Consider the following 26,742-nt stretch of genomic DNA (forward strand, 5'->3'; position numbering starts at 1 on the left):
GGAGAATGGTACTCAGTAATGTGTTGCATTGGATTTACCCCAAACATAACACTTTTTATACAGGAAAAAAAGTTAATTGCTTTGCCACATGTTTTGCAGTATAATTTTAGTGCCTTGTTCTAAACAGGACGCATGTTTTGGAATGTGTTTTTATTCTGTACATGCTTTCTTCTTTTCACTCTGTCAATTAGGTTAATATTATGGAATAACTACAATGTTGTTGATCCATCCTCAGTTGTCTCCTATCACAGCCATTAAACGCTGTAACTGTTTTAAAGTCCCCATTGGCCTGATGGTAAAATCCCTGAGCTGTTTCCTTCCTCTCCGGCAACTGAGTTAGGAAGGACGCCTGTATCTTTGTAGTGACTGGATATATTAATATACCATCCAAAGTGTAAGTCTGATTTATTTATTTTTTACCCATCTACTAGTAGGTTCCCTACTTTGTGAGGCATTGGGAAACCTCACTGGTCTTTGTAGTTGAACCTGTATTTGAAATTCACTGCTCGACTGAGGGACCTTACAGGGGTACAAAATGCCAAGCGGGGTGAATTATTTTGCAAGGCACTGTAGTCATTCAAAAATCATGTTAAACACTATTACACACAAAGTGAGTCAAAGTGAGTGAATCCTATTCTGTGACTTGTTAAGCACATGTACATGTACTCCTGATCCTATTTAGGCTTGCCATACTTACTGACTTCAAGACGTTTCCACTTCTCATTTTTTAATACAATTACAAACACTTCAAAAAACATAATTCCTCTTTGATATTGTGTGTTAACCAATGACAACATTCTCAATTTAAAGTTGGAATATGCAGAAATAGCTCCGCCATTTCCTGGTTGCTAAAATTCTAAAGGTTCCCCTAATTTCTGTTTATGTGACAAAAGAAGCAATTGTAGAGAATAATTGCACAATCTTAACCACTGTGAAATATCTTTTCAATAACCAAAAATATAGTATTTTCAGCTTTTTGAAGCCGGTGTACAAAACCGAAAGTAAAAGATACAAAAATGAAACAAACACACATCACAAGTCCACTTCGGATTACCTTCACCGACTCAACAGCACCAACCATATTTTCCACTCAACCTTAAACCACCCAAAATGCCTGGTTCCACCCTCTTCAAAAATCTCACTCCCACTGGACCAAACTTATCTTTATCATAATCATGTCATTCAACGCAAGTCTCAGGCTTCAAGCTCCTCACAAACCTTCTACCCCTTCCATTTCACCTCCAGAACTCAAACTGGCATCCAGCTCACTCTGTTAGAAATTGACACCAATCTTCCTTGACATACCCTCTCCCTTGTTATTGCTAGCTTCCGCATATTTAAACCCATCATCTGTCTCCATCAGTCTTTTCAATCTCCTCTTTCTTTCCCTCAATCCTCCTCCCTTAACCAATTACCTAACTTTTTCTGAAAATATTCACATTTTCCAAGCCATAATCTATTTTTTTGCCTCCTCGAGAGACATGCTACTCCCTCCACTTCAAACTCAAGCCCTGTGTACAAGCTTAATGTTTATGAAGTCAGCACGCTATGACATTCCCTCTTATGGGATACCAAAAAGAGCAGGCTGAAAGCCACTTCTAGAATAAGCCACCCCTGCACTACTCTGATAGACTGCTGCTGTTACAGTATGCTGCCAGTCAGTGGCACACAGATCAGCTGTTTATTCCCCTGCACCTGCCTGCAATTGATAATAACCCATCTGCAACTGTCCGACTAGATGTAATAAATGAGAAATCTGAGGCCTGCACCTGACCCTAACACACTAATATCGAAAATGCGCTGTAGGCTACAGTCAGAGACAACGGAATGATTTTCTGACAGTGGGTGCAGGATTTATTTTTCCTGATTTTTAAATCTGTTTCTGCTTATAATTTCCAATATATTGGTAGGCTATTTGTTAGTCAACTTGTCGTCTATAATTAGATACAGGCAGCTTCTCTTATGTCATTATACTGTATGTTGCTCAAGAATCAATTTAATGTATTTTTAAAGCCCTTTTTTTACATCAGCAGATGTCACAAAGTGTTATACAGAAGACAACACAAACCCTTGCTCACCAGAAAAACGTCATAAATCGATCAAATGAATGCTTCAATCTAATGATATCGGTAACGTTTTCTTTGTCATCTCTGCTTCTTTCACGGAGCAAAGACGGTTCAGGGGCGGCGAAGAACATATCAAAACGGGAAAGATTTCTGTGCAAACTTTCCAAATGAGATCATTTTGACCGGTTTGTAAGGAAATAGAAAGCTGTGAGAAAGACCCAACATGTTTTCTGATAATATTTCAGTTCAGCTTGGATGCATTATTTTCTATGGTTGAAGTACTACCAGCTGTTATAAGATGCTGATAAAGATAACACCTCTACAGGCGGTATCTAACTGCGCATTTGCATTCTCTCAAGATGCTGAAAGAAAGAAATCCTATTTCTCCCTCTCTGTTCTCGAGTCAAATGCTTAATTCTGCAGGAGTTAACATTAAGGCTATTTGAGAGGTTACAGGCTTACAGTCAGTGTCCAGATTTCAGTTTCCATGTAACCCATCTGAAGAGTAGGCTAAAGTTCCCTTGACGTGCCACAGGCCTATTTGAAGTCTCTGTATTGTGTCAAATTTGTGTAGCGCCTCACAATCATCATACATAACACATCAGAGATTGGAGGTCAGAGGGAATTCACATGGCCTTGGCAATCAGCCCTAACCTCCTAGAGGAGGTATTACTGCTGGAAGTGAGGTTCATTGTGGGGAGTAGACTGCTATCATCTTCCATTATCACTTCATCAAATCTTTCCAAAACATGACCTTTCTGGCCCTCCTTCCTCTTCATTTTTAACTCTCCATTTCACAGCTTTTCTTTTATTGAATTCAACTCTGACATTGTCCGTTTTGCCTCCGTGTATCCACATGGACTTTTGCTGCCCATTCCCAAAAGCATTTGGCAATTGGCGTGTAGCCTATTTGGCACGTATACAGTTAGGCCGTAAAGCTTGCGCACTAATGCGAGATAGCCTAAAATAACGAAATACAAACCTAAATGTAGCATACACTGTAGATGTATATTGCACAATAATGATACATTTATGGATTTTTCAAGGTAATGTTTTCTCTTTATACAACCCACCCGAAAATTCATCCACACAATATTTTATTACCCTAAACCCATGGATATAACCGTGGGGACTGCGGGTTATGAGTCAAACCATGCATCACAAATGTGCAGGATGTCAACAAAAGAGTCAGTGAAGGCGCAGTAGGTTAATGGCAAGACTGCTAATAGCAGCAAGTGTCCTGTAGGTTGCTGGCAATATTTTAGCAGTAAGTTATTGTGACTTATCCAATAATTTACTGAAAAGAGGTTTCCAGTCAAGACATTGCAAATTCTGGCAACAAGTTGCCATTTAGTTGCTGAAAAATGTACAATAACCTCTCCACAGTGCAACTCATTACTGACACATTTTCTTACCAAGTTTGCAGAACAAACTGTGTCTAAGAATGTGCTTAACCATCAAACACTTAAACTGTTAGAACATTTCCACTGATGGTTGGCACAAATACACATACAGTATATTTGACCACACTCGCAAATATGCTAATAGATCCCATCCGTATATTGCCCCCACCTATCAAACCACAGTGGTGATCGTACTTTATATTCAACGTTTTGGGTAGAAAAGGGTCTCATTATACCTACAAGGTCCCACACTGTACCATGTCAGTTCATATGAGTATCTGTGACGTGTAGTTTTGACCATTTTGTACCCCATGGAACAACATATTTACATTTGAGTAATTGAACTCTTATCCAGACTTAGTTATTAGTCCATTAATCTTACAGTTTTTCTCAATTGTTAACACATGTTTATTGAAATTACATCTCAGGCACTCAACTCTAAACACAAAACGGCCAATTTCCCCAAACCCCACAGAATCTTGCAAAATGAAACAATACAATAATACAATTCAGCAATACAAATCGTGTACTCCCTGCTCAAGATGAAACTCTGCATACAAACGAAACGCACACATCAAATGAATCTAACTTAGTGACAACCGAGATCACACTACTGTGACACATTCAAAACACCACTATCAAAACCTATTTCAGTGTGAAGACTAAGATTATGTTGTTGTACTGTATATTGTTTGTGTACTCAAACAAGAAAGGAACACAAATGCAAAAATATACGTTTTATATTTCAACATGACTCAATAAATGTCGAACAGCATACTGTAACTACACATTCAGTAAAAATCCAAACATACAATAAATACAGTGCATTCGAAAAGTATTCAGATCCCTTCACTTTTTCCAAATTTTCTTTAACCTTATTCTAAAACGTAGTTTTTTCCCCCTCTCATTAATCTACAAGCAATACCCCATAATGACAAAGCAAATATAGTTTTTTAGAGAATTTTCCAAAGTTAGAAAAAATTATAACGGAAATACGGAGAGTTTCTTCCACATGTAATGATTGGCGTTCAGGAAAAAGTGTTATTTTCAAGCATTGTGGTGGCTGCTTCATGTTAGGGGTGTGCTTGTAATTGTTAAAGACTGGGGAGTTTTTCAGAATAAAAAATAAATGTAATGGCGCTAAGCACAGACAAAATCCTGGAGGAAAACGTGGTTCAGTCTGCTTTCCACCAGACACTGGGAGATTAATTCACCTTTCAGCAGGACAATCTACACTGGAGTTGCTTACCAAAAAGACAGTGAATGTTCCTGAGGAGTCCGAGTTACAGTTTTGACTTAAATGTGCTTGGAAATTAATGGCGAGACTTGAAAATGGTGATCTTGCAATGATCAACAACCAATTTGACAGAACTTGAAGAATTTTATAAATAAGGATAAGCTCATTTTGTATCATCCAGGTGTGCAAAGCTCTTAAAGACCGACCCAGAAAGACTCACAACTGCCAAAGGTGATTCTAATATATATTTGACTCAGGGGTGTCAATACACTGTATTTTTGGTTAGTTAGTTAGCTGTATTAGCTAGTCTAGCTTAAGGATATTTTGGGATATTTGTTTCTTTCCTTGGGTCCCCCCCCCCCCCCCTATTTCGTTCTCACCGTTACTTTGTCACTTTTACACTTTGCATGAGTTATGTTACGGGTCTCGATACCATCCCCCCTAGACTGCCGGGCCAAAGGGATTCGTAACATATGTAAATGAGATTTCTGCATTACATTTTTTATGAATCATCAAAATGATGAGGTATTATTGTGTGATGGGTGAGATTTCTTAAATGTATTTAATCCATTTTGATTTCAGTCTGTAACACAACAAAATGTGGAATAAGTCAAGGGGTATGAAAACTTTCTGAAGGCACTGTTTTAGGCCTATTGACGTGAGGGAGGCCTGTTATGACATGAGCTTGGCATTTAAAATAAAATCTGTGAGTCGTCCCCTGCTCCATTCCTCTTCTCCTCCTCCCTCTCTGCACTCCACTCTGTCCCTCTCTCGCCTCCCTTCTCATGTTGCGTGTGCACCCAAAAGGCTCACCTACATACAGCATTACAAGGACGGGGACACGCGTTTCTTGTTTGGCTTGAAATAAAGCCATTCCATGTTCTATTTTGTGGTGAGTCAGCCTCCCGTAGGAGTTGAAGTCTCACCCATTTGCTCTTGGAGAGTCAGGGAAGGAATGGAAGATGAGAGGATGGGATTGGGGTGTGGGAGGTAAAGAATTAATCCAAAAGCACCTTTTCTTATGATGTCTCATAATTCCATAGTCTCTTTACCCCAAACTGTGCCTCCTTCCCCTAAACCCGGTGCCTGCCCCCCAAATGTGATGTGATTAATCTCCTTTTGCTCAGCCCCCCCCCCCCCACACGTAGTTCAGACACCCCACGGACCCCCAAGGACACTGGCTGGCTATTCTCTTAATTAAGATATTCTCTTAACCTCTCTAGGGTATGTGGGACGCTAGCGTCCTACCTGGCCAACATCCAGTGAGATTGCAGGGGGGCTAAATTCAAATACAGAAATACTCATTATAAAAATTCAGAAAAGATAAAACTATTTTACATAGGTTTAAAGATTAACTTCTTGTGAATCCAACCACGGTGTCAGATTTAAAAAATGCTTTACGGCGAAAGCATACCTTACGATTATTTGAGAACATAGCCAAGGAGACAAATCATTACTAACAGTAACCAGCCACGTAGAAGAGTTACACAAGTCAGAAATAGAGAAAATTAATCACTTACCTTTGATCTTCATATGATTGCACTCAGAAGACATTCATTTATTCAATAAATGTTTGTTTTGTTCGGTAAAGTTTCTCTTTATATCTGAAAACATTCATTTTGTTTGCGCGTTTTCTTCAGTAATCCATAGGCTCAAACACAGTCACAACAGGCAGACAAAAAATCCAAATTGTATCCGTAAAGTTCATAGAAACATGTAAAACGATGTTAGTATTCAATCGGCTAGCTAACTAGCTAACTTTGAGCCTATTGGTTAACTTTAGCTAGCTATGACAATCGGTTTGTATGGCTAGTTAAAGCTTGCTGTTAGACAGCCAGTTGACGTTAGATGGCTGAATAGCTGCAGTAGCTAACATTCCCTGTATGAACTGTGTGTAGTGATATCTCAGAATGCCATTTCATATCTATTGTATAATAATGCTAACATATTTATATCTGGAATTTGTCATTCAGATTAATCAGTAGAACATGCCTGACTCTATTCCACCAGTCATACAGTCATCCAAAAAGGAGCTGGCCCAAGCAAGCAAAGGCAGCAGCGCAGTCATCAACTACATTAACCATTTCTTCAACTACGGAGTTGGGAAAACACGTGTGAACTTGAATTGAGAACTGCAGTGGCCAAAACAATAATAAGTTTGTGCTCTGTTATGCACAAGCTCCAGCACAATCTAGACCTTCACTGCCTGATCACAGGCCACACCAAGTTGGTGCTTTGGCCTCATCAAGCAGATCTTCAGAAAGACCAGAGTGAACACTTTGTCTGAGATTGCTGGTGTTGTGAAGGACAGCACAGTGACAGTGGTCAACATCTCACAGCTGTTTGACCTAGAGGATGGGATGGTGCTGGTGGAAAGCTATGGCTGACAACACCAGCTCTGTACTTCATGCCGCTGACACAGATCAACCAGTACCAGCACCTCATGTAAAAAAAAAAAAAAACTTTTTCATTGTATGAGGTTATTCTTATCTAAAATTGGGAGGTGAATTGATGTTGTGCAGGGTTGCAATGTCTTCTGATTTTTTGTTATTCCCTGTTTTACAGTGTCAATGGTGTTGTCGCCAAGGAGCGTTCGGACTGTCGGGACCAGGTTTCCGCTGCTGCGCCTCCTTCCTCCCATAGATGGTCGGCCTGTAAAAGTACCACCTGGACTGGACAAATCTTTTTGGCATGATCAGGGAGTTTTGGGATGAGGAGGCTACGGACATCACATGCCCTGCAACAAAGTTAAGGGCAGGACAGAAACAGGCTATCCGAATATAGATTCCCTTGTTCATGCGTGGTTTAGATGGACCAGTCATCGGCACTATCTGCAGTGCCTCTATTCAAATCAAATCAAATCAAATTTATTTATATAGCCCTTCGTACATCAGCTGATATCTCAAAGTGCTGTACAGAAACCCAGCCTAAAACCCCAAACAGCAAGCAATGCAGGTGTAGAAGCACGGTGGCTAGGAAAAACTCCCTAGAAAGGCCAAAACCTAGGAAGAAACCTAGAGAGGAACCAGGCTATGTGGGGTGGCCAGTCCTCTTCTGGCTGTGCCGGGTGGAGATTATAACAGAACATGGTCAAGATGTTCAAATGTTCATAAATGACCAGCATGGTCGAATAATAATAAGGCAGAACAGTTTAAACTGGAGCAGCAGCACAGTCAGGTGGACTGGGGACAGCAAGGAGTCATCATGTCAGGTATTCCTGGGGCATGGTCCTAGGGCTCAGGTCCTCCGAGAGAGAGAAAGAAAGAGAGAATTAGAGAGAGCATATGTGGGATGGCCAGTCCTCTTCTGGCTGTGCCGGGTGGAGATTATAACAGAACATGGCCAAGATGTTCAAATGTTCATAAATGACCAGCATGGTCGAATAATAATAAGGCAGAACAGTTGAAACTGGAGCAGCAGCACGGCCAGGTGGACTGGGGACAGCAAGGAGTCATCTTGTCAGGTAGTCCTGGGGCATGGTCCTAGGGCTCAGGTCCTCCGAGAGAGAGAAAGAGAGAAGGAGAGAATTAGAGAACGCACACTTAGATTCACACAGGACACCGAATAGGACAGGAGTACTCTAGATATAACAAACTGACCCTAGCCCCCCGACACATAAACTACTGCAGCATAAATACTGGAGGCTGAGACAGGAGGGGTCAGGAGACACTGTGGCCCCATCCGAGGACACCCCCGGACAGGGCCAAACAGGAAGGATATAACCCCATCCACTTTGCCAAAGCACAGCCCCCACACCACTAGAGGGATATCTTCAACCACCAACTTACCATCCTGAGACAAGGCTGAGTATGGCACACAAAGACCTCCGCCACGGCACAACCCAAGGGGGGGGCCAACCCAGACAGGATGACCACATCAACCCACTCAGGTGACGCACCCCCTCCAGGGACGGCATGAGAGAGCCCCAGTAAGCCAGTGACTCAGCCCCTGTAATAGGGTTAGAGGCAGAGAATCCCAGTGGAAAGAGGGGAACCGGCCAGGCAGAGACCGCAAGGGCGGTTCGTTGCTCCAGAGCCTTTCCGTTCACCCTCCCACTCCTGGGCCAGACTACACTCAATCATATGACCCACTGAAGAGATGAGTCTTCAGTAGAGACTTAAAGGTTGAGACAGAGTTTGCGTCTCTGACATGGGTAGGCAGACAGTTCCATAAAAATGGAGCTCTATAGGAGAAAGCCCTGCCTCCAGCTGTTTGCTTAGAAATTCTAGGGACAATTAGGAGGAAAGTAGAGCATTGCAGTAGTCTAACCTAGAAGTAACAAAAGCATGGATTACTTTTTCTGCATCATTTTTGGACAGAAGGTTTCAGATTTTTGCAATGTTACGTAGATGGAAAAAAGCTGTCCTTGAAATGGTCTTGATATGTTCTTCAAAAGAGAGATCAGGGTCCAGAGTAACGCCGAGGTCCTTCACAGTTTTATTTGAGACGACTGTACAACCATTAAGATTAATTGTCAGATTCAACAGAAGATCTCTTTGTTTCTTGGGACCTAGAACAAGCATCTCTGTTTTGTCCGAGTTTAAAAGTAGAAAGTTTGCAGCCATCCACTTCCTTATGTCTGAAACACATGCTTCTAGCGAGGGCAATTTTGGGGCTTCACCATGTTTCATTGAAATGTACAGCTGTGTGTCATCCGCATAGCAGTGAAAGTTAACATTATGTTTTCGAATAACATCCCCAAGAGGTAAAATATATATAGTGAAAACAATAGTGGTCCTAAAACGGAACCTTGAGGAACACCGAAATTAACAGTTGATTTGTCAGAGGACAAACCATTCAGAGACAAACTGATATCTTTCCGACAGATAAGATCTAAACCAGGCCAGAACTTGTCCATGTAGACCAATTTGGGTTTCCAATCTCTCCAAAAGAATGTGGTGATCGATGGTATCAAAAGCAGCACTAAGGTCTAGGAGCACGAGGACAGATGCAGAGCCTCGGTCCGATGCCATTAAAATGTCATTTACCACCTTCACAAGTGCCGTCTCGGTGCTATGATGGGGTCTAAAACCAGACTGAAGCATTTCGTATACATTGTTTGTCTTCAGGAAGGCAGTGAGTTGTTGCGCAACAGCCTTTTCTAAAATTTTTGAGAGGAATGGAAGATTCGATATAGGCTGATAGTTTTTTACATTTTCTCGGTCAAGGTTTGGCTTTTTCAAGAGAGGCTTTATTTCTGCCACTTTTAGTGAGTTTGGTACACATCCGGTGGATAGAGAGCCATTTATTATGTTCAACATAGGAGGGCCAAGCACAGGAAGCAGCTCTTTCAGTAGTTTAGTTGGAATAGGGTCCAGTATGCAGCTTGAAGGTTTAGAGGCCATGATTATTTTCATCATTGTGTCAAGAGATATAGTACTAAAACACTTTAGCGTCTCTCTTGATCCTAGGTCCTGGCAGAGTTGTGCAGACTCAGGCCAACTGAGCTTTGAAGGAATACGCAGATTTAAGGAGGAGTCCGTAATTTGCTTTCTAATAATCATAATCTTTTCCTCAAAGAAGTTCATGAATTTATCACTGCTAAAGTGAAAGTCATCCTCTCTTGGGGAATGCTGCTTTTTAGTTAGTTTTGCGACAGTATCAAAAAGGAATTTCGGATTGTTCTTATTTTCCTCAATTAAGTTAGAAAAATAGGATGATCGAGCAGCAGTAAGGGCTCTTCGGTACTGCACAGTACTGTCTTTCCAAGCTAGTCGGAAGACTTCCAGTTTGGTGTGGCGCCATTTCCGTTCCAATTTTTTGGAAGATTGCTTCAGAGCTCGGGTATTTTCTGTGTACCAGGGAGCTAGTTTCTTATGAGAAATGTTTTTAGTTTTTAGGGGTGCAACTGCATCTAGGGTATTGCGCAAGGTTAAATTGAGTTCCTCAGTTAGGTGGTTAACTGATTTTTGTCCTCTGGCGTCCTTGGGTAGACAGAGGGAATCTGGAAGGACATCAAGGAATCTTTGTGTTGTCTGTGAATTTATAGCACGACTTTTGATGATCCTTGGTTGGGGTCTGAGCAGATTATTTGTTGCAATTGCAAACATAATAAAATGGTGGTCCGATAGTCCAGGATTATGAGGAAAAACATTAAGATCCACAACATTTATTCCATGGGACAAAACTAGGTCCAGCGTATGACTGTGACAGTGAGTGGGTCCAGAGACATGTTGGACAAAACCCACTTAGTCGATGATGGCTCCGAAAGCCTTTTGGAGTGGGTCTGTGGACTTTTCCATGTGAATATTAAAGTCACCAAAGATTAGAATATTATCCGCTATGACTACAAGGTCCGATAGGAATTCAGGGAACTCAGTGAGGAACGCTGTATATGGCTCAGGAGGCCTGTAAACAGTAGCTATAAAAAGTGATTGAGTAGGCTGCATAGATTTCATGACTAGAAGCTCAAAAGACGAAAACTTCATTTTTTTATTGTAAATTAAAATTTGCTATTGTAAATGTTAGCAACACCTCCGCTTTTGCGGGATGCACGGGGGATATGGTCACTAGTGTAGCAGGAGGTGAGGCCTCATTTAACACAGTAAATTCATCAGGCTTTAGCCATGTTTCAGTCAGGCCAATCACATCAAGATTATGATCAGTGATTATTTCATTGACTATAATTGCCTTTGAAGTAAGGGATCTAACATTAAGTAGCCCTATTTTGAGATGTGAGGTATCATGATCTCTTTCAATAATGACAGGAATGGAGGTGGTCTTTATCCTAGTGAGATTGCTAAGGCGAACACCGCCATGTTTAGTTTTGCCCAACCTAGGTCGAGGCACAGACACGGTCTCAATGGTGATAGCTGAGCTGACTACGCTGACTGTGCTAGTGGCAGACTCCACTATGCTGGCAGGCTGGCTAACAGCCTGCTGCCTGGCCTGCACCCTATTTCATTGTGGAGCTAGAGGAGTTAGAGCCCTGTCTATGTTGGTAGATAAAATGAGAGCACCCCTCCAGCTAGGATGGAGTCCGTCACTCCTCAGCGGGTCAGGCTTGGTCCTGTTTGTGGGTGAGTCCCAGAAAGAGGGCCAATTATCTACAAATTCTATCTTTTGGGAGGGGCAGAAAACAGTTTTCAACCAGCGATTGAGTTGTGAGACTCTGCTGTAGAGCTCATCACTCCCCCTAACTGGGAGGGGGCCAGAGACAATTACTCGATGCCGACACATCTTTCTAGCTGATTTACACGCAGAAGCTATGTTGCGCTTGGTGATCTCTGACTGTTTCATCCTAACATCGTTGGTGCCGACGTGGATAACAATATCTCTATACTCTCGACACTCGCCAGTTTTAGCTTTAGCCAGCACCATCTTCAGATTAGTCTTAACGTCGGTAGCCCTGCCCCCCGGTAAACAGTGTATGATCGCTGGATGATTTGTTTTAAGTCTAATACTGCGGGTAATGGGGTCGCCAATGACTAGAGTTTTCAATTTGTCAGAGCTAATGGTGGGAAGCTTCGGCGTCTCAGACCCCGTAACGGGAGGAGTAGAGACCAGAGAAGACTCGGCCTCTGACTCCGACCCGCTGCTTAAAACCTGTTAGAGCTCTAGGGGCGCTATTTCATTTTTGGATAAAAAACGTTCCCGTTTTAAGCGCGATATTTTGTCACGAAAAGATGCTCGACTATGCATATTCTTGACAGTTTTGGAAAGAAAACACTCTGAAGTTTCAGAATCTGCAAAGATTTTGTCTGTAAGTGCCCCAGAACTCATTCTACAGGCGAAACCAAGATGATGCATCACCCAGGAATTAGCAGAATTTCTGAAGCTCTGTTTTCCATTCTCTCCTTATATGGCTGTGATTGCGCAACGAATGAGCCTACACTTTCTGTCGTTCGCCCAAGGTCTTAGCAGCATTGTGACGTATTTGTAGGCATATCATTGGAAGATTGACCATAAGAGACTACATTTTCCAAGTGTCCGCCTGGTGTCCTGCGTCGAATTCGGTGCGCAATTGCCAGCTGCTTCTACTTTACCATTTGATTCAGGGGAGAAAGCATGTGTCCAAGAACGATGTATCAATGAAGAGATATGTGAAAAACACCTTGATGATTGATTCTAAACAACGTTTGCCATGTTTTCAGTCGATATTATGGAGTTAATTTGGAAAAAAGTTCGCGTTTTGAGGACTGAATTTTCGGATTTTTTTTGGTAGCCAAATGTGATGTATAAAACGGAGCTATTTCTAATACACAAGGAATCTTTTTGGAAAAACTGAGCATCTGCTATCTGAGAGTCTCCTCATTGAAAACATCTGAAGTTCTTCAAAGGTAAATGATTTTATTTGAATGCTTTTCTGTTTTTTTGTGTAAATGTTGCCAGCTGAATGCTAATGCTAAATGCTACGTTAGCCTACAATACTGTTACACAAATGCTTGTTTTGCAATGGTTGAGAAGCATATTTTGAAAATCTGAGATGACAGTGTTGTTAACAAAAGGCTAAGCTTGAGAGCTAGCATATTTATTTCATTTCATTTGCGATTTTCATGAATAGTTAACGTTGCGTTAAGGTAATGAGCTTGAGTCTGTATTCACGATCCCGGATCCGGGATGGGGAGATCAGAAAGGTTAATGGGGAAAACCGGTTGAAAGTTTGTCGGCTGAATGAGCGACACCGGTTGAGCGTTCCTACAGCATTTCCTTCCAGAAACCGTGAGAAAGTTGTCCGGCTGCGGGGACTGTGCACAGGGATTTATACTACTATCTGTACTTACTGGTGGCACAGACGCTGTTTCATCCTTTCCTACACTGAAATTACCCTTGCCTAGCAATTGCGTCTGAAGCTGAGCTTGTAGCACAGCTATCCTCGCCGTAAGGCGAGTACAGCGACTACAATTAGACGGCATCATGTTAATGTTACTACTTAGCTTCGGCTGTTGGAGGTCCTGACGAATCGTGTCCAGATAAAGAGTCCGGAGTGAAAAAGTTGAGGAGGAAAAAACAAAAATATAAACGGTAATTAAAAAGTAAAAACCGTAAATTTGTCAGGTAGCAAAACAGGTTGGCAACAAAACACACAGCAAATCGAAAACAAGTCTGCAAGTTGTGACCGGAAATGACGTGCTCTATTCACATGACTCTCTTCTAACACACAAACATATGTTGCTGCTACTGTTTTTTTTATATTGCTGCTTAGCCACTTTACCTCGGATTGTATGCATAAAACTACCTCGTCTCTCACTGATATCGTTAATTGATATTGTTCTTATACATAATGTATATGTTATTTATATTGACACTATCTATTTCTGATATTGTACTTCTTTACTCAATACATTTTCCTTGACACCCAAAAGTACTTGTTACATTTTTGACAGGAAAATTGTCCAATTCACTCACTTTTCAAGAGAACATCCCTGATCATCCCTACTGCCTCTGATCTGGCCGATTCACTAAACATAAATGCTTAGTTTGTAAATTATGTTGGAGTGTGCCCCTGGCTATCGTCAATAAAAAAATAGATCTGATTTAATATAAGGAATTTGAAACGATTTATACTTTTCCACCATATGGCATTGTGACCCATCAATTTAGACATGGTTGTCTAATATATATATTTTTTAATTAACTGGAAACTATGTTTACCTGGCATTGTTCCTTATTGTAGGTTACTACCATTTTTAGTCTTAATCTTTACTACACTACTCACTGTTTAGCACAGGACCTCACATGTGAATCCTTAAATAGGTGGGTGGGGCTGGCTTAAGAGGGTGTGAACAATGCTGAATGGGTGCAGGCAAAGGAGAGCTCTCCAGTAGGTACCAAAACATTAAAAGGCCCTTTTCTCAAAAGTGAGTTTCCAGGTTGATGAACTTTCAAAGTAGACTTACTTTCCATTGTTCCTCAATTGCAGTGTATGATATACCATTTTGTAGCTCTGAGTCTACATTTTGTAGCTCTTTTAAAAAATTTGCTTCATAAGACTGATTTGAGCTGGTCAGTCACATTTTCTGATATCATTAAAAAGGTTATGAAGGAAATACTGTAACTTGAAAAGTATATACACTACATGTATGAAGTCTCCATCCTTAACATTGTATTTAAAATATGAAAAATTATGTTTGCTAAACACGTATGTGACATACAATTTGATTTCAATTTGAAAGTATATGATTACTGTGAGAATAGTTTCTAAAATGTATCAATGATAAGTGTCTCTTTCTCTCTCTCCATGTCATTGTGTAAAAACCACCATATTGTGTCAGTCCTTTGGGGACCTTATTCTAATGTATTAAGTGTATGTTAATTCTGAGTTATCATTTAGTTAGCTAGTAAATAAATAATTAAACAAATTTGTGTAGTACAAATATCATTAGAGTTTAGTTCGGGACATATTAACTCTTTAAACAACCACTCTCGTGGTGCCCCAAATTCCTAATGAGTTAAATGTTATATTATTAATTTAATTGGGTAACAATTAGAAATAGATAGTTGATTTGATAAATAACAGTCATCAGATTAATAAAGTAAAGTCACAAAATGAATTTTTTTACAAAAAGGCTAGGTGGCGCTATACTTGCAATGCGAGGGTGCCAGAGTATTGAAAACAGGGGTGCCAATCATTTTGACATATCTTTTTGAAAAAATAAATATTACTTGTTAACCAAAATATATTCCTCTGAGAAATTGAATTAGTATAAATTAATATAATTGTTCATTTTATTTGAGAATATGATATTGCTCAGTATTTGCATTATTTATTTTATACAGTCTTTTTGCTCATCTTTATCAAGGGCGCCAATAATTTTGGACCTGACTTTAGATGTATTACAGCAGCCACATATGAACGGTGTTTGGATTTTTGCCTGTCAAAACAGATACACGTCAAATAGCACTATTTGATGCGTCAAATAACACTGGATTACACTATCACTCGTATTTCATATGTGACAGGGATTCACCAATATGCACGCTATGGTGCCGGTAAAGTTTTCTCTCATGCAACTGCCGTTGCCGCACGTGTGTGGTGGTTCATTTCTTTACTATCAAATGAGAAGAGACAAACTTATCACGCAAGTCAGAGTTATACTTAAACTAAATCTTGAATCACTTACTAATAATAGAGCAGGTCAATACAACGCACACATATAAAGTGAATCGATTGAGTGCTCTACGATAATGATGGCTGGTCATGGCTGGTCGCCAATTCACGATCAAATGATTCGTTGAGAGCCCTGAGACAAAGGTATTTTATAGCCAAGATGCACCCCTTTCAAACTACATGACAAAAAACAGATATATAGAATGGGTCACAAGGTTAAGACTTATATGAAAGACACCTATAATACATAGCAGACAGTATTTGCTGTGTCAACAGTTTTCATTGTGTCTGTCCCTCTGACTCCAAACTGGAACCATCTCTCCCTGGTATGGTATAGAACAGAAACATTAACTCATGCTCTGGAATGCTCTTTAGGTTTTATCATCCAAAAGACATCATACATCTCCTGTCAGTGTTATCTCCCAGAGACCCATCCTCTGTAGAACACACACACAATAGTTAACAGAGTACTCAATTCAGTTGCATAAAACAACCATTTGATAAAATTGTAAGATTATGTTATAATACTATCTCACACGTGGCAGTCACACACTCTTCCCAAAGCTCTGGGAAAAGTTAGCTAGCTGATTGATGCAAACAATGTTCTCCCTCAAAAACGTAGCAAAATGCTCATGTGTTTCAGTATCTATAGTTAGCTAGTAAACTATCTAGCTAGATCTCATCATCTAAAATATCCATAATTTATAAGACAGTTTTTGGTTGACGATGGTCATACCCAGTCCCATCAAGCCACACTAGCCAGATGAAGCTAGCTAGCTGCTTACAAAGTTAGCTTGTGGCCACAGGGCAATGTATCTGGCTAGCTGGTTTAGTTTGTTAACTAGCTAGTTAGCTATATATGTTTATGAACTGAAGTTCTATTTCAATAGAACAACACAGTGGCTGCCTGGCTAATACTTAGACAGAAGGAGTACTAAATAATTGCTAAGAATATTGAAAATGATTGCAGTTTCTGGTCAGGTTGGTTATATTGGTTCTAGTTAGCTACCAAGCTAAAGCTATCTAGCTAGTTACCCCAGAATATGCTAATCATTTCAAACATATTTGTGAGTGACTTTATCATACAGCAAACCGTAGTCAATGTAGTAGGGACACAGCCTACCTACAGTTTCCAAACTGACATCAATGTCTGACAAAATGCTTGACATTTATTCTGTATTTTGACTAGCTAGCTAGGATGAATCATGTGCAAATGCTTGGGATGTGGCTGGCTGGCAAGCAGAAGCAGCAGGGACTCTCGAAGCAACAGGCTCACCATCCTTTGTCTCCTGTCTCTGGGATGGTTTCATGTCAGGGAAAATGTTGGATTACCTAGCTAACATTTTTCATCCTGATAGTTTGATCCTGACCTTATTAAAAATTCTCACACAAACCTTTTCCCATTATTCAGTCAAATAAATAATGGCATATTACTGTTGTAATGAGAGCCCACGAGCAGACAAAGTCCCACATTCCAGGCAAAGATCTACAGTTCTGCAATTGACAGTGCCCCCCTTTCAACCCATCACAAGACAAATAAACTGCTCTCCCCTTCTCCCTTTACAACCCTGAATGGCCCTGAGCATGTCAGGAGCCATAAACCAGACCTTTCTACAAGTCAGCAGACTGCCTGCATGTCTATCCCAAGAGGAGAGTCAGGAATTGTTACTCTTTATAACACAGGGAAAATGGTGCCAAAAGCGCAAAGGACATTTACACGCGTTTTCTTCACTATTGAAACTGAAGGAATTATGACATGTTGATACTGTATAAAATGAAAACATTTTTTTCTGATTTGTCAGTCATTAAAAGAGGATATAAGAGTGTGTAAAGGAACCATGGTCATGTTTGTACTTTACAGGCTACGTTTTCATCATGGGTAATGTGAAACTGTCTTCCGGACAAGAAAAACATGCTGTGAACACTAATAATTAAGTCTCAAGTTTATATCATATGAACATTGTTATGCGGAATCCTTACAATAAACGGGGCAGTCCTAATGACAATGTCCGGCCATTAGATCCCGCCTTCTGTGAGTCTCCCTATAAATTAGAGCGCTTACTAAACAGAAATCAGATCAAGTTAAACAAGGCGAGTCCATGCCCCTGTCATGAATGATCCCATCTCCTTGGAAATCCAAAACAGAGATCAAGGAAGCCTTATCCAACTCGACGGAAGAATCACCTGAGAGGAACTTTGCAGAACAACACACTCTGCTCACTCTTGACGAACCACTGAGTTGTATCTGTCCCAAAAGGGGAACCAAACATAATTATTGCACTATTGTGCTTTAACAAACTTTATCTCTTCGGACTGAACGGAATTGAGGACTGAGACAGAGAGAGAGCAGGCCCCTGCTAACTCTTAACAACCTATGGGTCGATATCATCACGTCTTAGAAAGAACAACAGGCTCATATGTGTGTGGGCTCCGACTGGGGAAGAAGCTTCTTTGGTTGCAAGCTCCAACACCAGGACCACTGACCATTTCCCTGTTTCATCTCCGTAAGAACGGAAATACAACTGATCCAGACGACACATAAATACATCATCATTGCGGGGACGGGGGCCTGGCATTTAAAACAAATACAATATAAATATAGGACAAAACACACATCACAACAAGAGAGCCAGAACACTACATAAAGAGAGACCTAAGACAACAACATAACAAGGCAGAAACACATGACAACACAGCACAGTGGCAACACAACATGACAACAACATGGTAGCAACACAACCAGGTAGCAGCACAAAAACATGCTACAAATGTTATTGGGCAAAGTCAACAGCACAAAGGTCAAGAAGGCAGAGACAACAATACATCATACATTCGGAAAAGGAAAATGCAAGAAATATATTTACTCTGTGCTGTGCTTCGATAGATTGGTCGAAGATGGAAGGCTGTGTTGCCCAGTAGAGATCTCCCTTGTCCTTTGAAGAATATGGTAGAACCGATACGTTGTAGTGCCCCGTTGTCTGGTGGTAGAATGGATACGATGTAGTACCCTGTTGTTCTGAAGAGATTTTCTGTCTTTTCCTAGGCCAAGCACGTTTACAGCTGATGCTGACAACTCAACGTACTATAAGCTCATGCCATATTCTGGCTGATGTAGTCACACTCATCCTTCCAGCGGGACGATCCCCACACCACTTTGAAATTCGCCCTTCTAAATGTATGGACATCAGCATTAGTCCTCACTTCATTGTGAACACAATGTTAATTTTGTGGTGTTGTAGTAGTTCAACCATTCGCAACCAGAGCTCACGCTGATGTTGGCTTAGTTCTGTAGGTGATATTAGCCATTTTAAAAGTATGTACAACAGTCCTCACGTCATCGGGAACATAAGAGGTTGACTTTCGTCAATGGACTTTTGTAGTGGGGGAGAGAAGGGCATGTTTCATAATTCTCAACCAATGCCTGTTCACTTGGGCGGGGACGCAGAGTGAGCATAGTTCCCCTATGAAAATAATTATCTCATTTAGAAGCTACAATTAAATTTAATCTTATTTAAACATTTAAACATTTAAAATGTAATCATGTTTAAACATTTCAATTGAAGAACAACTCCATGTTAATCTGATAACTAGAATGTGTAAACTTTCCAAGATACAGTTCATGTCATCCTATCATCAGTAATAATGTCTCAGATGACAACTGATCTGACATTATATTTTTTCAAGTACCAACGGATACTTTCAGCTGGTTGGATTATTTTAAGATTGTTCTTTTCCCCAACCCTTTGATGTTGCAATACTCCATATTTGTTATTAACAAAAGGGCTTTCCAAGAGTCAATTCTGTAGAGTGGAGAGCAAAAGGGGGGAAGTTATTTATGGGGGGGTCATAAACCTCCCCCAACAGGGCAACGTCATGACAGGGAAGTGAGGCCTAAGAGGGTTTTATAAATAAGCATCAACCAGTCGGTCTTGCGACTGGTGTACAGAGATGACCAGTTTACAGAGGAGCATAGAGTGCAGTGATGTGTCTTATAAGGAGCATTGGTGGAAAATCTGATGGCCAAATGGTAAAGAACATTCGAAAGCACCCTTACCTGCCGATCTATAAATTATATATCCGTAATCTAGCATGGGTAGGATGGTCATCTGAACCAGGGTTAGTTTGGCAGCTGGGTTGAAAGAGGAGTGATTACAATAGAGGAAACCAAGTCTAGATTTAACCTTAGCCTGCAGCTTTGATATGTGCTGAGATAAGGACAGTGCACCCTCAAGCCATACTCCCAAGTAATTGTATGCGGGGACTACCTCAAGCTCTAAACCCTCAGAGGTAGTAATAACACCTGTGAGAAGAGGGGCATTCTTCTTACCAAACCACATGACCTTCATTTTGGAGGTGTTCAGAACAAAGTCAAGGGTAGAGAAAGCTTGTTGGACACTAATAAAACTTTGTTGTAGAGCATTTAACACAAAATCCAAGGAGGGGCCAGCTGAGTATAAGACTGTATCATCTGCATATAAATGAATGAGAGAGCTTCCTACTGCCAGAGCTATGTTGTTGATGTAAATTGAGAAGCGTAGGGCCTAGGATTGAGCATTGGGGTACTCCCTTGGTGACAGGCAGTGGCAGAGACAGCAGATTTTCTGACTTTATACACTGCACTCTTTGAGAAAGGTAGTGTTTAAACCAGGTCAAAGACACCAATACTCCGGCCCACAAGAATGGAATGGTCTACCAAGGACAACGGTGACATCATTGAGGACCTTTAAGGTTGCAGTGACACATCCATATCCTGAGCGGAAACCAGATTGAATACCCGAGAGAATACTATAGACATCAAGAAAGCCAGTCAGTTGATTATTGACAAGTTTTTTCCAACACTTTTGATAAACAGGGCAAAATAGAAATAGGCCTATAACAGATAGAATCAACTTGATCTCCCCCTTAAATTAAGGACGAACTGTGGCTGCCTTACAAGCAATGGGAACCCCCACAGAAAGGAGAGACAGGTTAAAAAGGTTGGACATAGGCTCTGCAATGATAGGGGCAGCAACCTTAAAGAAAAAAGGGTCTAAACCATCTGACCCAGATGGGTCAAATTTAAGGAGCTCCTTTAGCACCTCGGACTCAGTGACTGTCTGCAGGGTGGGTCAGGGGAAAAAGAGGGAGAAGCATTGGGGATAGTCGCATTAGAAGGGGTGGGAGATGAGGAAATGTTGGACGGGCATGGAGGCATGGCTGAGTCAAATAGGAATCCTGGCTTAATGAAGTGGTGATTGAAGAGCTCAGCCATGTGCTTCTTGTCAGGAACAACCACATCATCAACATTAAGGGACATGGGAGGCTGTGAGGAGGAGGGTTTATTCTCCAGGTATTTAACCGTTTCCCAGAACTTCTTGGTGTTAGACCCACAGAGAGAGAACTGCTCCTTAAAGTAACTAACTTTGGCCTTCCGGATAGCCTGAGTGCACTTATTTCCCATTTGCCTGAACGATAGCCAGTCAGCCTGAGTATGCGTGTGCCGAGCCTTTCACCAAATGCAATTCTTGAGGTGGAGTAACTCTGCAAGATCAGGGGCTGAACCTGTTTTTAATTCTAATTTTCTTTATGTGGGCGTGTTTGTTAAAAATACCACTGAAAATATCAAAAAAGAAGGTCCAAGCATCTTCGACAGAGGGGATCAAACTGATTATTTTCCATTTTACAGAGGCCAGTACATGAAGGAAGGCTTGCTCATTCAAGTTTTTTAGCAAGCATTTATGACAATTCAGGACAGGTCGTTTCGCTGAGCAGCCATTACGAACACAAGCTGTAAAACATTGATCACTAAGGTCATTACAGAAAACACCAAACTGATATCAGGATTATTTGTGAAGATAACATCGAGGAAAGTAGCCTTTTCTGGGTGTTTGGAGTCATACCTTGTGGGATTGGTGATAATCTGATAAAGATTTAGGGAGTCCCATTGCTTTAGGACTTGGTCAGGTGGTTTAAGAATGTCCCAGTTTAGGTCACCTAGCAGGACATATTCAGACTTACTGTAAGGGGCCAGGAGAGAATTTAGGGCAGGTAGGGTACAGGCTGGTGCTGATGGAGGACAATAGCACCCAGCAACATTCAACAAAGAGCTATTTGAAAGTTTAATGCTTAATTACAACCAGCAAATCCAATTGTTTGGGGACAGACTTGGTAGAGACAACCGAGCACTGAAGGTGATCCTTAGTAAAGATTGCCACTCCCCCACCTTTGGAAGATCTGTCTTGCCGAAAAGGTTATAACCAGAAAGGTTAACATCAGTATTCAAAATTGTATAAAATTATATAAAAATCTAACTTTCATTAAATCACACGTGTAAGATACTAAATTAAAGCTACACTCATTGTGAAATAGCCTATTTGAGGCTGTGAGGGGAGGGCAGGCCCACAACAATGGCCAAAGTGAAATGGAGACAGTAGATACAGCTGGTCTGTTGTAATATAATAGAGACAGTAGATCTAGCTGAAATGTCATAATATAAACGAGACAGTAGATCTAGCAGGTCTATAATAATATATTCAACCTTATGTTCCCTGTACTCTATATATATCTGTTTATTATACCTGTTGATACAGGGCTCATATGTGAAACTATTCTAACTGAACATTTTCTTTCACAGTGACACTTACAGTACTCCGAATGGGAGCCCCCAGTGCCAAGGTGTCCATCCCCCACTGAAGCTGGTTCATCCAGCTCCTGCCACAAGTGGGGTTCATTTGCCCAAATGTATTTCTGCAGGCATGGATGTGCTATGGCACCTGGCATCAGCAACATAATATTGTGTAGAGGACTGAGGGTCTTCCAAATATTGAAAGTCGTATTTTGTAAATGTATATTTTTGTTTTCATGTTTTTTCTCAAAATTTTTTTTTTTGGGGGGGGGGTGTGTTAGAATACCATTTTGGTATTTTGTATATAGCTATTCCATTCAAAATGTATAACTTCATCAATTTGGTCACTTGGGTACATTTGGGCTACTTGTGTGGGACACCTGGTTGACTTCATGATAAATGTCATGTAGCACACTCATTTTATAAGTTATCATTCTGAAACTTTGCACAAGTACTGTTGCCCTCTTATGTTTTTCATTGAAATTAGCCCCATCATCCTATCTGAATGTTTGTTTCATCTTGTTCATTTTAAAGATGATGATCCAACAATAAAAATAAAAAACGCATGTTTTTTTTCATTGTTTTATCTAAACCAGATCTATTGTTTTATATTCTCCTACATTCAATTCACATTTACACAAAGAATATGCATATCCTTGGTTCTGGGCCTGAATTACAGGCAGTTTGTGTCAGGTGCGTGAATGAGGACCCAAAAGCGAATTAACAAACAGAGTTTCTTTAATGATGAACACACGTGGGCTCAGATGGACAGGTAGATTCCGACAGGACAGGACAAGGTTGCAGCAAACACGATGATAGTCTGGTTCAGGCATGAGACACACAAACAAGAATCCGACAAAGACAGGAGCAGAAACAGAGAGAGATATAGGGACCTAATCAGAGGGAAAAAGGGAACAGGTGGGCAAAGGGGTGAATGAGGTAGTCAGAGAAGACAAGGAACAGCTGGGGGAAAGAGGGACAGAAACGGTAACCTAGTACGACCAGCAGAGGGAGACAGGGTGAAAGGAAAGGACAGAAACAAGACACAACATGACAATACATGACAGTACCCCCCCACTCACCGAGCGCCTCCTGGCGCACTCGAGGAGGAAACCTGGCGGCAACGGAGGAAATCCTCGATCAGCGCACGGTCCAGCACGTCCCGAGAGGGAACCCAACTCCTCTCCTCAGGACCGTACCCCTCCCAATCTACGAGGTACTGGTGACCACGGCCCCGAGGACGCATGTCCAAAATCCTACGGACCCTGTAGATGGGTGCGCCCTCGACAAGGATGGGGGGGGGGGGGGAAGACGAGCGGGGGCGCGAAGAACGGGCTTGATACAGGAGACATGGAAGACCGGGTGGACGCGGCGAAGGTATCGCGGAAGAAGAAGTCGAACTGCGACAGGATTAATGACCCGAGAAATACGGAACGGACCAATGAACCGCGGGGTCAACTTGCGAGAAGCCGTCTTAAGGGGAAGGTTCTGAGTGGAGAGCCAAACTCTCTGACCGCGACAATATCTAGGACTCTTAGTTCTACGCTTATTAGCAGCCCTCACAGTCTGCGTCCTATAACGGCAAAGTGCAGACCTGACCCTCTTCCAGGTGCGCTCGCAACGTTGGACAAAAGCCTGAGCGGAGGGGACGCTGGACTCGGCGAACTGAGATGAGAACAGCGGAGGCTGGTACCCGAGGCTACTCTGAAAAGGAGATAGCCCGGTCGCAGACGAAGGAAGCGAGTTGTGGGCGTATTCTGCCCAGGGGAGCTGTTCTGACCAAGACGCAGGGTTTCGAAAAGAAAGACTGCGTAAGATGCGACCAATAGTCTGATTGGCCCGTTCTGCTTGACCGTTAGACTGGGGGTGAAAGCCGGAAGAGAGACTGACGGAAGCCCCAATCAAACGGCAAAACTCCCTCCAAAATTGAGACGTGAATTGCGGACCTCTGTCCGAAACGACGTCTGACGGAAGGCCATGAATTCTGAAAACATTCTCGATGATGATTTGTGCCGTCTCTTTAGCAGAAGGAAGCTTAGCAAGGGGAATGAAATGAGCCGCCTTAGAGAACCTATCGACAACCGTAAGAATAACAGTCTTCCCCGCTGACGAAGGCAGTCCGGTGACAAAATCTAAGGCGATGTGAGACCACGGTCGAGAGGGAATGGGAAGCGGCCTGAGACGGCCGGCAGGAGGGGAGTTACCGGACTTAGTCTGCGCGCAGACCGAACAAGCAGCCACGAAACGACGCGTGTCATGCTCCCGGGTGGGCCACCAAAAACGCTGGCGAATGGAAGCAAGCGTACCCCGAACGCCAGGGTGGCCGGCTAACTTGGCAGGGTGAGCCCACTGAAGAACGGCCAGACGAGTAGGAACGGGAACGAAAAGAAGGTTCCTAGGACAAGCGCGCGGCGACGGAGTGTGAGTGAGCGCTTGCTTTACCTGCCTCTCAATTCCCCAGACAGTCAACCCGACAACACGCCCCTCAGGGAGAATCCCCTCGGGGTCAGTGGAGGCTACTGAAGAACTGAAGAGACGAGATAAAGCATCAGGCTTGGTGTTCTTAGAGCCCGGACGATAAGAAATCACGAACTCGAAACGAGCGAAAAACAGCGCCCAACGCGCCTGACGCGCATTAAGTCGTTTGGCAGAACGGATGTACTCAAGGTTCCTATGGTCAGTCCAAACGACAAAAGGAACGGTCGCCCCCTCCAACCACTGTCGCCATTCGCCTAGGGCTAACCGGGTGGCAAGCAGTTCGCGGTTTCCCACATCATAGTTACGTTCCGACGGCGACAGGCGATGAGAAAAATACGCGCATGGGTGGACCTTGTCGTCAGAGAGGGAGCGCTGAGAAAGAATGGCTCCCACGCCCACCTCTGACGCGTCAACCTCGACAACGAACTGTCTAGAGACGTCAGGTGTAACAAGGATAGGAGCGGATGTAAAACGATTCTTGAGGAGATCAAAAGCTCCCTGGGCGGAAACGGACCACTTAAAGCACGTCTTGACAGAAGTAAGGGCTGTGAGAGGAGCTGCCACCTGACCGAAATTACGGATGAAACGACGATAGAAGTTCGCGAAGCCGAGAAAGCGCTGCAGCTCGACGCGTGACTTAGGGACGGGCCAATCAATGACAGCTTGGACCTTAGCGGGATCCATCTTAATGCCTTCAGCGGAAATAACAGAACCGAGAAATGTGATGGAGGAGGCATGAAAAGTGCACTTCTCAGCCTTCACAAAAAGACAATTCTCTAAAAGGCGCTGGAGGACACGTCGAACGTGCTGAACATGAATCTGGAGTGACGGTGAAAAAATCAGGATATCGTCAAGGTAAACGAAAACAAAGATGTTCAGCATGTCTCTCAGGACATCATTGACTAATGCCTGAAAGACAGCTGGAGCGTTAGCGAGGCCGAAAGGAAGAACCCGGTATTCAAAGTGCCCTAACGGAGTGTTAAACGCCGTCTTCCACTCGTCCCCCTCCCTGATGCGCACGAGATGGTAAGCGTTACGAAGGTCCAACTTAGTGAAAAACCTGGCTCCCTGCAGGATCTCGAAGGCTGAAGACATAAGAGGAAGCGGATAACGATTCTTCACTGTTATGTCATTCAGCCCTCGATAATCTATGCAGGGGCGCAGGGACCCGTCCTTCTTCTTAACAAAAAAAACCCCCGCTCCGGCGGGAGAGGAGGAGGGGACTATGGTACCGGCGGCAAGAGCTACAGACAAATAATCTTCGAGAGCCTTACGTTCGGGAGCCGACAGAGAGTATAGTCTACCCCGGGGGGGAGTGGTTCCCGGAAGGAGATCAATACTACAATCATACGACCGGTGTGGAGGAAGAGAGGTGGCCCTGGACCGACTGAACACCGTGCGCAGATCGTGATATTCCTCCGGCACCCCTGTCAAATCACCAGGCTCCTCCTGTGAAGAAGAGACAGAGGAAACAGGAGGGATAGCAGACATTAAACATTTCACATGACAAGAGACGTTCCAGGAGAGGATAGAATTACTAGACCAATTAATGGAAGGATTATGACAAACTAGCCAGGGATGGCCCAAAACAACAGGTGTAAAAGGTGAACGAAAAATTAAAAAAGAAATGGTTTCGCTATGATTACCAGAAACAGTGAGGGTTAAAGGTAGCGTCTCACGCTGAATCCTGGGGAGAGGACTACCATCCAGGGCGAACAAGGCCGTGGACTCCCTTAACTGTCTGAGAGGAATGTCATGTTCCCGAGCCCAGGTCTCGTCCATAAAACAGCCCTCCGCCCCAGAGTCTATTAAGGCACTGCAGGAAGCTGACGAACCGGTCCAGCGTAGATGGACCGACAAGGTAGTGCAGGATCTTGAAGGAGAGACAGGAGTAGTAGCGCTCA

The 26,742-nt window shown here is 42.5% G+C and overlaps 1 long non-coding RNA gene across 1 annotated transcript in view; it reads right to left on the reverse strand.

The window, feature by feature from the left end:
• Window positions 1–7,593: 7,593 nt before the first annotated feature.
• Window positions 7,594–26,742, reverse strand: part of LOC149970439 (uncharacterized) — a 77,176-nt gene continuing 58,027 nt past the window's right edge. Inside the window, exon 3 of the long non-coding RNA XR_016493373.1 lies at window positions 7,594–8,202. This is a non-coding gene — a long non-coding RNA (uncharacterized LOC149970439). The remainder of the gene's footprint in view (window positions 8,203–26,742) is intronic.

This window comes from Oncorhynchus mykiss, chromosome 29, assembly GCF_057628025.1.
Source record: "Oncorhynchus mykiss isolate SJ-2025 chromosome 29, ASM5762802v1, whole genome shotgun sequence".
Classification (NCBI taxonomy): Eukaryota; Metazoa; Chordata; class Actinopteri; order Salmoniformes; family Salmonidae; genus Oncorhynchus; species Oncorhynchus mykiss.